This window comes from Thunnus maccoyii, chromosome 24, assembly GCF_910596095.1.
Source record: "Thunnus maccoyii chromosome 24, fThuMac1.1, whole genome shotgun sequence".
NCBI lineage: Eukaryota > Metazoa > Chordata > Actinopteri > Scombriformes > Scombridae > Thunnus > Thunnus maccoyii.
Genome location: NC_056556.1, coordinates 9,339,853 through 9,358,381, shown reverse-complemented (window position 1 = coordinate 9,358,381; position 18,529 = coordinate 9,339,853). Strand labels below are relative to the sequence as shown.

The 18,529-nt window shown below is 38.5% G+C and overlaps 1 protein-coding gene across 5 annotated transcripts in view; it reads right to left on the bottom strand.

Annotated features, from left to right (window-relative positions):
• LOC121892434 overlaps nucleotides 1–18,529 on the bottom strand; it is an 82,003-nt gene that overhangs the window by 63,342 nt on the left and 132 nt on the right. For all 5 annotated transcript variants that reach the window (XM_042405470.1, XM_042405472.1, XM_042405473.1 and 2 more), the window contains exon 2: nucleotides 18,096–18,172. The gene's annotated coding sequence lies outside the window, so the exon portion shown is untranslated. The remainder of the gene's footprint in view (nucleotides 1–18,095; nucleotides 18,173–18,529) is intronic.

Sequence of the window (18,529 nt, the reverse complement as noted above, 5' to 3'; positions counted from 1 at the left end):
CAAGACAGAGACTGTTTCACCTCAGATGCTTGAGGAAATTTCGGGTATCCCCTCAAATACTGAGGAATATTTACTCCTGCACCATTGAGAACGTCCTGACAGGGAACATCACTGCATGGTATGGAAACAGCACTGAACAGGACCGCAAGGCCCTGCAAAGAGTGGTTTGTTCAGCTGAACATACAATAGGCAGTGCTCTACTCTATATTTTCACCAGACGCTGCAAGAATAAGGCTAGGAGAATCATTAAGGATCCCAACCACCCTGATAACAGCCTTTTTTCCCTGCTGCAGTTGGGAAGAAGGTACCAGATAAACCAGGCCAGCACTGAGGCCAGAACCCCCTCCAATCATACACATATATTTAATACTATTCCTATGCTTTTTAAATTATTTTAATGCACAAAATTGAAGGAACTGATTGTACCTTGTATGATTTAATGTGACAAATAAACTTGATTGATTGATTTATGGATTTACATATGGTATTCACTGTCTTAGACTGCCTCAGTGCCCCTATGATAAATGAATTAGATGCAGTGTCAGTTTTTCTCATTTAATTATGTGCTTTTTGGTTGAATCCTATGAATTAATTAATTTCATCTAATTAAATGCAAATGATGAAGCAAATATTTGCAAACAGACTGGAAATGGGAATCTGTTTCACCCAGTGAGACTTTTTTTGTTTATTAGAATTGGCTTGTAAAGAAAGGAGAGCAAGGAGAGAGGAAATCATGTTACGAGCTTTGGCAAAATGAGCTCACCACAGGGTGCTCCATTTTCAAAAACTGGTTGTTGACCTCCATCTTACGGGGTGTGAGTGAGTAACAAGCTCCCAGGAGAACAACACCTGAAAATACACTTATTTTAATGTTTGTCTTTTTTCTTCCATTGGTAGAGAGAGTGGTGGATCCTGAACCTTTTATTTTGGTTATTCATTAGTCAGTTGCACTTGGACCTGTCTTTGATTTCCCCAACTACATTCATTATTGCAACCATTTTGTGTTCCCCTGTGTTTATTGAAGCACTCCTTAAGTTCTGCCTGTGCATGGAGAAGGCACTTTATGCATTTTTGTCAGGATGGAGAGTCAATGACTCTTACAAAAAAGCTATTTGTATAGATTTTCTGCAGTATTAGACATTTGCAGGCACATTCAAAGCAATCATCCAGGGGGGCTCCATCAGTGCCTTGTTTCTAAGAGCAGAATGTTTCATGTGACAGTTTTGAGAATTTAATCTACAAAAGTATGTGCTGAATCATAACTTAATTAGTAATTATGGACATTTTGAGCTACTGTATGGGAGAAGTACAGTATTGTAAGTTATATGTTTGTTTCTATTTCTTCCAACATCAATATTCAACTAATAAAAGACAAACATAATATGTGGCAAATTTAGATGAGGTCTATTTTGCTCACTTGAAATGCCATAATGTTTTCCTGTAGGTAGCACCAAAAAAAACTTTAAGGTGGGGCTAAAGCACTTCAATAAGTACTGAACAAGTTGTGCATATGCAGCCAAATTTAAATGATTCATGTAATCTGTGATTTATTCTCCCAATTAATCGCTCTGTAAAACATCAGAAAACAATGAAAAGTGACAATCACAAAATCCACATAGCGACATCATCCAATGTCTTGTTATGTCTGATATTTAGTTTACAATAAAGTAATACCAACAAAAGCTGCAAATTCTCCATTATAAGAATGTGGATCCATCAAATGTTTGGCATTTGTGCTTACTTCAATGATTTATCAATTACCAAAATAGCTGTTGATTAGTTTTCTGTCGATCAACTATCGATTGATCTACTATCAAGCTCTACACTCATGCATACATCAGAATGAAGCTTTCTTGCAGTTTGATGGCTTTTTGCCTAGAGGTGGTGCTAAACAACATGATACATTTAAATGACTGAAATTCAGTCCAGAGGTGTTGTTTTTCTTGTCCTCAAGTAACGCTACAATGTAGTTTGTTTATGGTGCTAATAGCCTCCCTCTGGAAACTCCTGTTTTACTTATTTCTTGCTATTTAATTATTCTACTGTATAAGCCTCTTTTACTGTTTGACTATGGTCATTTTATATTTTGTTTTATGTCTCAGTGTGGTTTTGTGATGCTCCAAGGTTTCTGTTTTGTTTTATGTGAGCTCACAGATGCAAATTCCTGTCAGTTATGTTGAAACAGCTATAGTGTCTAGTACTGAATCTTGATTTGCTGGGATGCAGATTTTGATCCAGACGCTGATTAAACTTAACAAACTTTAACTCAATAACTAATTCAGGGGGTTGTGCAGTCTTGGCTGATTTAAATATTCTCTGGGTGCTAAATCTTACTGTGTGTTATGGACTTACATAACCCAATACAACAAAACTGCAAACAAAAAATGAAAGTAGTAACAATGATGAGAATACTGCCAGCTGCCAGACAGCTCCAAGAGTGGTGCTCTGATGTGCGAAATATCCCACTACATACATATTACTGAAGGGATCAAAAGCAGCACAGCAATAAAAATTAAAAAAAAACTCAGTGAATTTATGACACCATGAACATTTCTATTTATTTCAAGACCCGATTAAATTATCTGATAATTGCAATGGTAATTAGCGTTTATTGTAATTACAGGCCATGATTCAGATGGATAACTCACCAAATAATTCAGACTTTCCAAGTGCAGCCTACATGGCTTCACAAGTCAAATCTATCCATAGGTCAATAATATAACTCAAAACCTCACACTGTGCTTCTGTCTGCTTTTACCACAGTGCAGTGCTTCCAACATGAAGCGTGAATTAAGTGAGTTTCTTCTGACAGGGCAGCTCAACACAAAGAGAATCACTTTGAAGGAAAAGTTGAAGGAAAAGTATACACCATAGTAACTTCCACTACCTCACTCTGTCTGTCACCCTCCTACACACATCTCTATCATGTTAATCTCAATTAACAGATGTAAGGGGGAAAAAAAAACAGCCAAAGATGGTTATTTAATACAGGTTATTTAAGTACAAAATAACCGGTATCAGTGATATTTTTAAAGCAACCCACTCATGTGATACTGAGATAAACCTAAGCAAGTACTGCCTACAGCCTTCAGCGAGTACTGAAGGCTGTGCTGCTTATCGATGCATATGTACAGCCGTGCTTGTTTATGTGTGGCAGCTCCAAGATAAGTTGCACTGCCTTATCTCCCGTTGCCCTATCAAAGAATTCAAGCACAATTCAACACAGATTTTAAAAAGCATCTGGCTTCCAGTTACACCCGGGCCTTCAGGAAAACCATGGCTGCTGCCTTTTTTTAATGGATGAAAATAGCATAAAATGAGAAGACATCTGGTCTTTCATCCAAACCACTGTCCAAGGAGGAGAAGAACAGAACATGTCAGCTTGTGAATTAACATTTAACTGTTCAAATCTCATTTAATTATGAGTGGTTTTAAATTTGATTGAATAAAACTCAAAGGATGTCATCTGAAGCCTTTCATCTAAAGCTGATAAAGCGACCATGTAATGTGTTTTCTACACGCACATGTAAGTTGTTTCACTTCTTAGAGATGTCACCCACATCATAGCCGACAATTAAGAGTCATAACCGACTCTAAATGCGCCTTTGTTATTTATTCTTTCACAGTATTCAACTCCTGCATTTGTAAAAGCTAATTAATGCAAAACTGCAATTTCCTGCTGCACACCATTAAGATAAAATATTAGAACAAGCAGCTGATAAACACATATTATGCATATCTTCAGCTTTTTAGACTTGCACCAACCCCAGGCGGCTGATATTTAATACTGTCACTAACTAACCCCAGACTAATTTAAATTAACTACCTGTAGTACCCATTTGATGTAGCAAGTGTGGAGTTGGAGAGTGACAGCTGGATGGGATCCATGCTGATGTATTCATAGCGCTCAAGACAACATGAGACTTCACCGCAGTCGACATTTTCATCCCCACCATCGGCAAAAAGTCTCAGAGGCACTCTGACATTTCCATATAAAAATACATCTGGTTTGTAAAGGTTCCCCGGCAACTTTCTTCCTTCTCCTCAGGGTTGTTTGTTGTGAAAGCATTTGTGGGTTCAAACAGAAACATTAGATTAGGCCCGAAGGACACAAACACCATCGCAACAGGAGCAAATTGGGAACTGAATGAAAGAAAAATCAATTATGCCAAAACCCCTTATTAACAATTAGTGCCGGTGAGGGGGCTTTCTCTTGCTTTTGTTGTGGCTGATTGTTTTGAGAGTGGCATCGGCAGCTGGGGTTGTTTGTCTGACTATTGTCTTCGGTGCTGATTGTCACTGCCCAAAGGGGAATCTTTATAAGTATTATTTGTAGGTCTACAAGTTTTACAGGCCACAAACTCTTAACAACAAACTACTGTAACTCACAAAACACCCAAACATGAGGGCTTATAACTACTGTTTTGAATATGTGACTCATCGGTTCACTTATCTTTTGGCTCACTTATCACAGTTTAGAGATCTGCAGCACAGAGAAGATAAAGAAAGAGGGTGTATATTCTCTGAAAGATGCTAATTACAGAAAATGTCACTGCACCTGTATTTAAAAGAGGAAATCTTAGGAAATCTCTTCAGCAAACTTGGCATGTTAGGGAGAAAACATTTGTAAAGGTAGTAAAATCAAATTCAGTAAATTTGCAAATAAAGATGACCGACTTGCACCACACAATCTACAGTACCACATTTCCAATCAGAGTTAATTTACTACTTAAAGAAGGTAGCCTAACAGTGTTAATAGTGTTAGTGTTATATTTTCTTGTATGTTAAATACCCTAAAATTGGTACATGTCCTTGTTCTGAACAACTCAAGCACAAATGGTCACTTTTATATGGCACTGTACACCATATAAAGGTGATCAGGCTCAGGAAGAAAACATTAAAATCAAATAAATTGCGGTAATAAGACAGTGATACCAGATGCCTGCTTTAAAAGAATCTTTTGTTTCACTGTACGTTTCATCCTTTTTCTTTCATCCTGTTTTTCTGCTGCTCACAGAGAGCTGACCTTTCCTTTTTGGTCTTCACTCCTTATCATATCTTGTCTCCCCTCTGATCTTCTTTCATGCGGCAAAGACAGATCACACTGATAAACCTTTCCGTACCCTCCTAATAAAATCAACTTCTGATCAACCGTTTCAGCACAGGGGCAGCTTCAAAGTTAGGTACACAGTTCAGCTCACTTATCTGTGTAGACAGGACATGTCTGAGCTGGCTGATCCGCCCCAGGGCCCCTGTGGGCCAAGCTGGACGACCCCTTACATCCAATCACAGCTGGCAAGAGGCTGGTTGGGCAATGATGAGCAGCTGGCTTTGTCACATTAGCCGTGACCGCCTGTGACCCCAGGGTGGCTTGGCAAGCTGCTGACTTACCAAGAGGCCTGAGAGGCAGCTCGGTGTGGGGATCGGGGTGGGAAATGAGCCGGAGAGGGCGCCGTCTTCGATAGGACGCTGGTGGACTACAAGAAAAGGAGGGACATGCAAGCGTGCATTCGCCTCAGCTCTGCCTGGCCTGCAGCCAACCGAAACAGATGTTATATGTTGATTTGGTGACTCAGACGCTCCAGGGGGGTTATTCATAAAAAGGTCTCATGGTCAAATGTGATTTTAGCAATATGGTAGGCAAGTAGAAGAAGTGTTTGTTTACAGAAGTTGCTGGTTTGAGAGGTATACCTTTCCTTTCCTTGGGGCAGTTTTGGGGTTGATAGAGGTTGTGTGGTGTACAGCTTCCACATTTTTTAGATTTGGGAGTCAGTACTTCACATTTCTGATCTAAGGCTCAACTACAGACTCAGGAATATTTTCCAAATGAAAGAAGAAGGATAGCAAGTAGGGCATTAAGTCGAGAAAGGAAGTTGCAAAATTTATATGATAATTTAATGGGAGTCCTGCTAGCCAAACAAGCAGGCAAACAAAATCAGCTAGAAGGCAAAAATATTAAAGTTTTAAAAGGTAATAAAACTGTTCAGTCTAACTACTTTATATCCAGTTTGGGTGTCAATTGGCATAGAGACCACAAACTGAGGTTAACTGTTCTAAAGCGAAAATCTACCGGGGTACCTGTTCCTCCATGAAAAAAGAGCGACCTTTACTGAAGTAAACCCACACATGATGAGCAGGGAACATGATTTAGCTTGTCAGCTAAACTGGTTTAGAATATTTATAGGCTGAGGAAGCTCGAAAAAATGTACTTGTGATGAAAGTGAAGATCAAATCGAAGCACAAGCCCCAGGCGTGACTCCCTACTGAGAGGAAAGAGGGACGTGAAAGGACAGGAAGTGGACAGAGTGGAGTGCAAGTCGGGGAGAGAAGGCAGGAGAATAGAGTGGGAGATTGAGGGAGTAACAAATAAGAGAGCTGGAGTAATATGAAAGTAGAAGCGATAGAGATTGGGGTGGAAAGAGCAGCGAGTAGAGTAGTGCCCCAATTATTTCATCATCTCCTTCTCACTCGCAAGATGATTTCACCCAAAATGAAAAGAGGAAATAAACTGTTTTTATTCCACGGCTAAACCGGTCACAATACGATGTTTAAAGAGCACAGGGAAATAAGAAATACTATTGAAACGATGAATGAAAATCATAAGTTAGAAATATGAGAATAGAAAGTGAGATTGAAAAATTGAAAAGTGTGTATCTGCAGCTTTTTAGACTTAAGGCACTGCCAAAAAGACTCTAACCTTAAACATAAGCATCTCCAAATGGGAGTAATAGATGTGTCCTGCACTGATGAGTGTGTTTCCTATGGGGCTACAGTACTTGAAGCCTTACAGCAGCACGTCTTTGCTTTTAACTGTGAAGCAGCTGCAGGTGTTAAAGTTTGCATTAACATTTCAAAGCAGGGCTGGTCTGACAAAGCATGACAGCGGGAAAAACAGACCAGAAAAAAGTGAGGATCTATTGAAGAAAAAGAACAGAAATATAAAACGAAACTCCACATGACAGCGACATTCTGCAGCTAAACCCTGCGCTTCTTATTAGTCAGTCTCCATTTTCTTCACACTTCATGCTTTGATGAGACAGCGTTACCAACCAAACACCACAGGACACAATAGTGGACAAAAAACACCAATATCTCCTTAATTGGTGTCGAATTTCAATCAGAAACCTTTAACACAGAGTACTATAACTGAAACTATTTAATCAATATTAAATGTTGGAGTGCACCTTTTGTCTCTGTCTTTTCTGACATTACTGTGAGTTTATAATGGATATCAGATATAAAGTACATCCTAGAATAGATACAATAAACTTATATGAGCAGGAAATTGAAGCAGAGCTTTTACACCTGTAGTACGACTATAACCTGAGATCTCCACGCAGCGCGACTTAAAGGACGACTTATAAAGATTCAGCAAGGTGTATGATGAGCCTAAACTGTAAAGTTAACAAAGTGGATTTAATCATCTATATTATGAAGGAGCTTCCACTTTCTCAAATACCCCTCCTCGGTTTTAAAGTATATTATCCGTCAGTGACTCATCAGCCGTTATTTCTATCGAATTCTCTGTCATATGGTATTAGAAATGTATTAGAAATGACATCAGCATCATTAACTGAAAACTTTCTCTAAAACAGGCTGGGAAGCAGCAGCTCAGCTCTGATGCTGTCATGTTTCTTCTCTACATGTGAGTCAGTTTGGTGCAAAACTTTTTTTGGGAACAAAACTTACCATAATTCACTAAAACTACTACATGAAGTACAACCTCCTGAAACCTCGCTACAAAAATGACGTTTGCTTTAACAATACTTCAGTATCAGTCAGTCAGTCCCAATTTGATTGCTTTTTTTGTGACTTAAATTCATTTTTCTTCCAATTCCAATGCAATTTGCTACCTTTCAGTGTTATTTTGCAATCATTTTGCAGCTTAAAACCTACCATTGTTTGAGGAACTCCAATAACAACACCAATATTCATAATACAGTAGTTAATTATTGTTAGTAGAAATACATGTTTCAGTGCAGAAATTATTTTCCTTTTTTATTTCTATTCATTTGCTGGTTTGACAGCATGCTTGTGGATGTTATTGTCAGGGGAGTAGCAGGAGATGGACCCCAGTGCAGAACAAAGCAGCCAGTATGAACTGAATATCTCATTAATCTATTCAGGCGTGCAGACACAACAAAACACAACAAGCCAGAATAAACAGAAAAGAGGATCCAACAAGACAGAACTGAAAACCAGGACTTAAATACAAACTAAACTGACGGGGGGGGGGGGGGGGGGATGAGGTGCAGGTGGAACAGGAGAACAGGAAAGGAGCTGATTGGCTGGGGGAGACTCTGGGAGCAGGGCAGGGCTAACGAGGCTGATGTAGGGCAGGTGTGGAGGGAAAACACAGAGCAACAGAAAACTAAATCCCCTTCATAATTAACCAAAATTCATAAACTCGTCTAAGAATATACATGAAAATAACCTAAATACACGAGTACGCTATAACCTGCAAACTATCTTATATAATTTCATGATGATGCAGTTCCTCAAACATGACACACAGAGGCTCTAAATGCAAATTACTCAAATCTACAGAAACAATCAGTTCAGTCCAGTTCAACCAACAGAGAAAAGGTCTGAGGGTTGGTGGACTGGTGGATAATGGCAACCAAGGAACACAGAGCCAGACAGTTATGTAACTATGTAGACAGATAGAGCATTTAAATACAGAAATGGTAAAATAAATAACATTAAATTTTTACTGTATGAGCCATAAAGAGAGAGCAGCAGCATCATCTCAAGTGAGTTTTGCTGCATCTGGATGATTCATGTGTGTTTAGAGACATACAGCCATTTCTATTTACTGTATGTAGCGCATCAGTGCCCATTCTCAAATAGCATCTGTCACCTTTTCAGAGGGTGGACATCTCATTTTGAAGCGGGCTCCATATAACATATTAAGAAATAGATGTATGTGTGTGTGTGTGTGTGCGCGCGCGTGTGTGTGCGTGCGTGTGTGGCTTTGTGGATTGCATGGTCTCTAAAATTAAAGTAAGTTAATTTAGCGGTCTATTGAGTAGTCCATTCTATTTCCCATCACATCCCAAGGTGACAGCATGATACTCTATAACACACTTTCATGTTGTTTTGAAGAGAGAGCAGGAAGAGAGAGAGGAAAAGGAGGGAGGGGGGGGGGGAGATAAAGCGACAGCTGGTGTGTTTGCTCCGTCCTCTCCTCATACACTATAGTGCTTTCTCCTACACAACCTCCTATTACAGCCCCTCTAATCAGATTTGCCGAGCGAGGCCAAATGCAGGGCTATCTTGACTACCTTCACGCAGCAAAGGGGGGGTGAGCCATCAGAACTCCTCTCTGGACAGGCAGCTGAAATAACAGTGATCACTCCTGACAGCAGCGCATGAGCGGAGTCTGCACTCACATTTGGCACGGCGCTCAAATGTCATTTCACCTTCGGCGCACACTAAAAGGTGACAGGCTTCATCCTTCTTGCCATGCAGATGGGTTGGCTGTAGGCGAGGACTCCGGGGATGTACGCTGAAACCGATATGTGTTGAAAATGAAATGACTCACTGCTCTGACTGACAGACCCTAAAATGAACAGATATGTTAATGATACATAATAAATGTCACTTGGGCAAGGTTGATATTCAGAAGTGCGCTGTATAATTAGATAATAGTTGAGGGCAAATTGTCATGTTGATGGTATATCACGGCTGAATCAATAGCAGTAACACATCCAATAATAGGTCAGAGAAAATAACACAAGTTCATACTTTTGTTCATCCAAAGAATCCAAATAAAACATGTGTTTCACGACAAAAAGGTGGAAACATGCACAGCTCTTACAGTATTGCCAAAGTAGTTGAGCTAAATAGCAGAAGCATCGCACGAAAAGAGATTTTCATTTTGAAGCAACAAAATCACAGTTACAAAGCTGCTATAGAGGACAGTCATATTAAACTGAATGCCAGTTGACAGCACGCAAACCAAAGGAGGGAACTGACAAAAGGTCCAACAAAGGGCAAATAATGGTGCTCTAATTGTAGGTGCATCAGTTACATAACATTTTTTGTGTTTTTAGAGGAACAGTCACGACCTGACGAAGCTGGTTCAATTCAAACTTTCACCAACCAAACTTACAGTATGTCCAATCAAATGTCAATCATATATTCTAAGTATTTACCTACTATAGTAAAGTTGTTGTGTACAATGCAGTGTGCACCATTATATACATGCAGACTTTGAGATCTAAGTACAGATGAGCCTTTCCTGCTTGTCAAGCTCTTTATTGCGATGATTTTTAAACATGAAATAGTTCAAAGACCCTGCTTCATTGTCTGTCAGGGACCTACAAGAATGACCCACAAGACCATTTTATAATATAATGATACTTTATGGTTTGACAATGCTATGTTAAGGTCTGGTTAGGTTTAGGCACAAAAACCACTTGGTTAGGGAAAGGTCATGGTTTGGACATCCGAGCCGTAGCAACTCGCGGTGTCTTTTGCAGGTAAAGACACTTGGTTGGAAGCAGGAGGTGAAAGGTAGTCTCCTGCAGCAAAGGCCACTTTTTTGCCTTTTTTGCCATCTTGCTAACTATCTAGCCATCCCCCCCTACTCGCCTCCTAACATTGACCTTATAACCTTACACTGATGGCACTAGATGGCGTAAACATAACCAGAAGTCTTTTCTCCGGCCTGAATTTGAGACCTATACTGTCAATTTTCTCATGAGGACGGGCTGTCTTTTGTAAAATGAATGATGTCGATGTGATGATGTTTAAATTAGAAAGTAAATCTAAACCAACACACACACAAAAAATGAAGTCAATAATTGATTTGCCCTGTTTGTGTCGTCCTTGTCTTCCTCTCCCTCTTTTTGCATCACATATTCATCTTAAATCTAATATATTCATTCATCTTTCCCCAGCGTATATTTTCAGGTATCCTCTCTTTGCTTCCTATTTATGGCGTGTATGTTGTTTGTCAAGTTTACATACAGCAAGTCTAATACAGAAATGATGATGTGCATATTGAAACTTACAGGAACAGCCACTGCTGCATTTTAAAACTGGCTTCCACCCAGTACCATGAATTTAAAAAAGACTATAGACTGTTTACTGCATATTAAACCTTGTTTAATATTAAATACTGAATTTCAAGTATAAAACATTTATTTGTGTAGCTTACAACATTTATGCTTTGTGATGAGTGTACTTTCCTTATATAGCATGGCTTACAGACATAAATATGCAACATTACTTTAAAATGTAAACAGCATCATCTTCATCGCCGCAGACAGCCGATCGTTGCTTTCAAGTACCACTTTGGGAAACACGTTTAAAAATTTAAGATTGTAGAAATTATCTTAGGAAGCACTCTTAACTTAACTTTTAAGATTTATCATAATTGGGAAACGAGGTCCAGGTTGTTTCAATAAGAAACATAATCCATAAATATTATATGCTAGGATCTTCACCACACCCAAAAGGATAGTCACGCAGCCCTGCACACGCATTCAGCACCAACGCATCAGTGAAAGAGTCATTCCTCATCATTCTTTCTACATCTGGACATTGGTAGAAATTGAAAGAGATGAGGCTTCAGGAACACCATAAGATGAAGTGAAAAGCAGTCCACAGCCCTCCTGATCCTCACATCAAAATATCACTGAATCTTCACAGGATGCTGTGGAACACAGGGTGTAGAGTAGATTTCCAATTCCTTCATCTCTCAGAGAACTGGAAGCTTTTCCCTTTGAAGAAGTGATCCAATCTCCCACTACACCCATACAGAGGAGGACTGAAGCTGATCTGAAGGCAGAGTCTGGTTCTACTAGTTAACGTGCACTCATAAAGTATATAGTAATGTTAGTATATGTCTTATTGTCTGTTGCTCCATCTGTATTTCTACTGTCAGATTTTGTGGATTAGCTGGTACATTATGATGAATTTATGCACACTTTCGGACCTTGAATGTTTTATTAAATATAAAAGTCATTCACATTGTTTTCTTGGCATAAATATTCTCAGTTCAGCCACTGTGAAGCTAAATCAGTAAAGTGGATACGGCTTATCACACAAACCGTAAGAAATGTTTCAGACAGTTTGATGCATATTCCTGCGTTTAACCTCTATACGACTGAAAGAACAATGAACATTTTTCCATATTATTTCTTGATTGATACCGCAGAGGAACGAGACAATGAGATAAGGGGAGCGGTATCAATCATCATTTGCAGAAGGTCATTTGCGTGGACACTGAAACCGCTCTGTCCCTTCACTTCAGTTTTAAAATTAACATCCAGCCTGCTTCAAGAGTCTGGACATTATGGTAAAAGATGCCACAGCGATGAGGCAGGAGCATTAATTAACTTGACCTTCACAATGACAATTATTCTTACACCGGGATCATGTGTGTGTTCTTTAACATAGTCATACTGTAGGATCTTATTGATTATGACTATTTAATTAGTTTGACCTACTGGGGTATTGCATTAATGTTCAGCGAGGGAATTTAATTAAGACCATTGCTAGAAAAAAAAGTGTCTTACAAGCAATGAAAACAACAGTAGCCCCTTGCTCCTAACGAATATTTCCATGCTCTTATCTACCATCTGCTGCACTGACAAGGTGTTGCCTTTGTGTGATAGTTAATTATGCGCTGTACACTGGCTGAGAAGCATTAGTGGGAGTAGCTGTTCTCTGGTTCCTGCAATGAACTCAACCTTATAATGTTGTTAAACCGATTAAACCTGCTGCTCAAAAGTTACTTCAACTTGAGTGTGGTTTTCTTTTTTTTTTTTCATTATGCACTTCTAACTTTGCTGAGATTAAACATTTTGACCCTGTTGTTGCTTAGCAACAGGTATGGAGGCTCATTATATGTCTCTAATCATGCTCTTTCCTCAAGTGACCACACTGAAGTATTTTAAAATGTAACTCCTATAAAGTGGCAGCTCCTGAAAAAAAATGGATGCAAAATCAAGACATAGGCAATAAATCACATATAAAGCAAAATCCATCTACCCTACTATCTTTAAGAAATCTTCCCTCTCGAGTTTCCAGATATTGCAGTTGTTAAGATATGAATGAATTTATGTTGAATAAATAGTTTAAAGTTGTCCTGTGAATAGTAAAAATGTAAAACTAAGATATAAGTAAACTCAACTGGAGATAACAAGTTCAATAAACTTTAATAAACAACATTATGTTGAATCAACAACTGTTCAGTCACACTGACAAAATATCACAGTCAGATTTGCTTTTCCGTTTCCATTTTCTCAGTCTGAGGAATCAGTTTTTCATTTGATACAAATAATTTAGAGTCAGCACAAAGTCAGAGTGTGAGGCTGCTTTCAGTGACTTTGTTAAATTATACGTGTACAGGGGAAGGGACTTAATTTGATATTAACCTCCATCATGGTTTGCATTGTTTTCATTTAAACTACGACTTATCTTAAAAGTGCAGTGTGTTGAATTTAGTGGCATCTAGCAGGACGGACTTGGCAGAAATGGAATATAATATTCATAAGTATGAATTGAACAAGAATTGTTGTGTTTCGGTCACCTTAGAATGAGCCCTTTATATCTACAAAGGGAGCAGATCCTCTTCTACAGAGGCTGCCATGTTCCTACAGTAGTTTTTCACAAGTTTCGTGGCCACTGTAGGTTTTCCTACACGCTTGGAAGGGGAGGGTGAGGGGTATTCAGTTGGTTGCAATCTGCAAGATGCCACTAAATCCTCCACACTCATCCTTTATTTATTTATTAGTTTATTTGTCAGGGACGATGCAAAAAAACATTATAACAGGTTAAAGTAACATGAAACAGATGTATTGCATACAGGATTTCTAGCCAAAGCTAATTTGCAACCCCTGTCCCTGGTTAGGCTTTTCTACTTAAAAATAGTCATAATATATCATTATCAGAAATACATTATTTAAACAGAGCTCATAATAAATAATGACATTCTCAATAACAACAGTATTTACATCACATAATCAATTTACGTGTGTTGCGTATGTGTGCACATGTGTATGTTCCCTAATTCATGGCAATGATGTGTTTTTGTGCATAATATTTAAAGGTGCGTAGTCTGTATCAGTGTGCATGTATGTTTATCTGTATGTATCTGTTCCTTTATCTGTGTGTCCATGTGCATGTGTGCACGCAGGTTTGGTTTTGTTTCAGCCAGTGTTTCACCTTTTCATTCACAGCAGTTTTCTATGTATGTTTTCTCCAAACTATAAAAAAGAAGAGTCTCTGAAGAGTTTTTACTCTCAAAATTGCATGCTGAGAAGTCTGCTAATATGCTAATTATACTTATTTTAAAAAATAATTTATGAGTAAACTCTCAGCAGTAATTTCACTCAACTCATCATTTCAAGTCAAAAGATTTAAGTCAGATTAAGTCATGTTCATAAGTTCAGAAATGGTCTGAAAAATAAAACTAGACAAGTTGAATTGAATTAATCAAATTTAAATATTTAGAAGATTAGTTGATTCCACTAAATTCCTTTATAATGATACAGTAATACAATTTACAGTGTAGATACAAATTAATTCCTCATTTCATTCAGTCTGCAGGCAATGAATGAACTCAGCCCAGTCTAGGCTGCACTTTGTCTTATCCCTTTTACTTGTTGCATATTTCTATTATGAACTTCTTTTTTTTACTGTATTCAGTATATTGCTTTCCCACTTTTTATGCCTTTCATTGTCTAATTGTTTTTTTAAGTTGCCTTGCTGCAAAAATATCTCCTCCTATTGCACAATGAAGGTATGATCTGAACTGTATACATTAGGTGTTGTGGATAAAATGTTCTACCATATACTGCATGTAATTTTATATTGCTGGGAATGTGCGTTGCTGCAGTAATTAAATACCTGACATATGACAGTACTTCATCACATTGATGCAAAAGTCCTGTACTGCAATAAAGCAGTCCTGCCCATTGATTTGTACTAGTGCTACCTTTGCAAAATATCATCATATTACCAAGACTTACTGGAGTATACATGTATGTCAATATGTCAAGCTCACAGTCAAGATAGAAAATAACTGCACTGCTCCTTTAATGCTGCTGCACTGATGTTCAGTTGACGTCACACTCTTGTTGATTCAAACTCTGAGCATCATTTCATTCATGATCCAAATCCTGCTCCACCACAGCCAACTTACCACACACACACGCTGCCTCACAACATGCTCTTTATACAGCTGCAGCTCCACCTACATGACACCAGACTATTGACAACATGCTATATTCTATTAGTAAAGGCTCAACTCTGTAGCTCTCTCATGGATTTCCCATATTAATCATTTCTGGAGTATTTCTCCAACCCCAGAGTCAGCACTGTAGGAGTTATGCTGAAAACCCTGAAGGCAGTTACGTCGTCTAATCACATGGCACGTTGTGAAAATCATCGAAATCATCACACACTCTGATATTGTGATGTGCTGCTGATTCAGACGGCACGGCAGTAACCCTATCATGGATCTGAATATAGATATTTCATCTTGGCTGGATGCTTCGCCTTTGATAGTCTTATGCATATTCATTAACCGTGATATCCACCAGAAGGTTATTATCCATAAATGTCACTCTGTAATTAATTAATCCTGTCTGCTGGTTGCTCTCCCTGCCTCATTAATGAGCCAAGTCTAGCTGATTGTATTCATATTCATGTGTCCAAATATACAGCTCTATTTTGGATTCAGATGCCAGAATATTTCACTTCATTAGCAGCAGGAATCGCCGGAGGGCCATTTGACAGGCAGGATCTGCATTTTGAGTTTCCTGTCAGCGGCGTGCACAGGATCCCGTTTGTCTGTTTTGGTTGTTGCAATAATGAGGGAACACATGGCTCTGGAGTCAAAAGTGAGGGAACGTCTTGGTCGATGAGATGAGTTTACTCACATTCGAATGAGAATCACCTTCGACGGGTAATGCGGTCCAAGGAGACAATTATGGGGGTTATTTTGTGCTGTTTAGCAAATTGATTTTTAAAGCTACCCCAGAGGCACATCTATTACTGATGGTTTGAGTTTTAATAAAAATCCAATATGAATTTGCACAAAGCTGAGAGGAGTAACTCTGGCACATTAGGCTAATAGAGAAGAATACCACAACTCACGAATGGCTTGCAAATAGTTTGACATTTACCCTGCCATGCACTCAATTATTGGGAGAGAATTTTATCCTTAGGCCCTGCTCAGTTATGCATGATGCTCTCTGCAAATGGTTATAATCTATATAGGCTTTAAGGGACACTGTAACACATGCTCTGCTGATATTGTATGTGGCCAAAGTGTGTGCTTAGCGACATGGCTTAGTGCTAAGAGAGATAGCATCGTAATTGGAAGCTCACATGTCAAATCCCCTGACATCAGCCGTGTGTAAAGTATTCTTGAGCAAAACACTAAACCCCTTCTCGCACACTGTCACTTCTGATGGGAACATCAGCAAAATGTATAAAACATGAATGTAAATTGAACGACTTGAGCAGAGGGCTTCTTTTGTGTGCCTAAGGCTTCTGATTTAAATCACCCGCAGTTGGGTCTGTATCGTTCAACTACAATCCCTCTGCAGTTGGTGAAAGCCATTGTTAACTGTTAACTGGTTTGCTGTTTAAATGTGACGAGGAAGCTTGGCTACTGATATGAGACACAGCATGGAAATGAAAAAAGATTGTGGAATACATACCGTGTATATTTTTAAATACTGATTACAATGTATCCATGTATTTAAAAATGAATTTGTCATGACTTTTATCACAGAATCAATGAAAAGTCGCATATTAAGAAGTTGTGAAGGGTGAAGTTTGAATCTTCAAAGAATGTCGGTTAAGTAGGACTAATATTAAAGGGGACGTGCACATTTTCAGGTCTATATTCATATTACAGGGCTCAACTGTAACTCAACTCTTCATGATTTACAGTGTAAAAAAAACTCTTTATTTATCATATTCTGGCCCTTTATGTAGCCTCTCAGTTCAGCCTCAGTCTGAAACAGTTTGTTTTAGCTCCTGTCTCTTTCAGGCTCCCCTCCTGGTGAGCCCACACCCTGGCTCCAGAGACTATCTAAACAAACAAAAGTAGTAGGATTTCACTTCTCAAATATATCTGAATACGTTCGAGCCTGAATCCAATCCAAAATATGCGAGTGGCCAACGTGAACAACCTTAGCAACAAAGGCTACACAACAGCTGGCCGTTTTTCGGGCATGCAAGAACAATCTGTCATCATCACGAGGAGGTAGAGGTAACTCTGCAAACAAAACATACAGAGCAGGCTGAAGCCCTAGATTTTGACTTGCAGGTTGCAGTTTTACACATGTTCACCTCAAGTTTTGGAACTTTGACCATGTTTAACATAGAAATCTGACATCATAACAGTATATTAATGACAGAAAATCACAAAAAGCATTATTTCCCCTTTAAAACTAACACAATGTGCACGAATGAAAAAACGACTCAGCAGTTACAACGGATGAACCTCAATTTTTCTGAACTCAGTTAGCAATCATCTAATAATAAATTTGTGACATAATTAGAATAAGAGTCTGCATCTACATGCTAACATCATCATGCTAACATTATCACAATGATGATGCTAAATGGCTGATGTTAGGCAGGTAGAATTACCATGTTCATCATCTTAGTTAGTTGGTTTTGAGTAAAAGCTATATCTTTTACTCAAAACCAAAGACGTCAACCTCATGGTGGTACAAGAGGAAAAGTGAAGGGATCACCAAAGTTAGTGTGATTCATCCTCTGGGCACCATGGATATATCTACCAATTGTCACGGCAATCAATCTAATATTTGTTCAGATATTTCAGTCTGGACGAAAGCGATAAGCCGCCTGACTGTGGCTAAAAACAAATGTGACAGCAGAGAGTTTAAAATAAACAGAATACATATAATTATAAAGGTAAAATGTTCTATTGGTTTTAATTGCTTTTTTATTTTCTAAAGATTATCTGTGGGGAAACATACACTAATTAATTGTGAAATATCTGAAGTAAAAGCCATCAGCACCTCTCACACTCCCGTACAGGGAGACATAATTACGCTAGTTATGAGCCATATTGTTACATACAGTATGATGAGTCATACCTCGGGGTTCACAGGGTGCAGCGTCTTGTGGTTGATGGAGTCTCATATGCTGTCAGGCTGGGATCAGCTGGCTTCTCCTATAAGAAATCTTGACTATATTAATCAAATCTAAACATGTAGGATTATCTCAAAAACACACTGTCAAAGAGCTTAAATCAAAGCTGCTTTTTTAATTTCCTGAAAAACTGACATTTTAGATACACATGGTTTTCACTACAGAGCGACGCGCTCATTAATCCTAAAAGCAGTGAATTACAGTACAGTCAGTGATTAGCTGACTTTAGCTGTCTTTAATTAAGCTTTGTGTTTAATTCATTTTCAAACAACTGAAAGGATTTTAAGAATTCAAAGCTGAGCAAACCTCACTGACTTTCAAATAAAAGTTTCAAACTAAGTTTCTGTTTTAATATCAGGTTTAATATCAAGGTCTAACA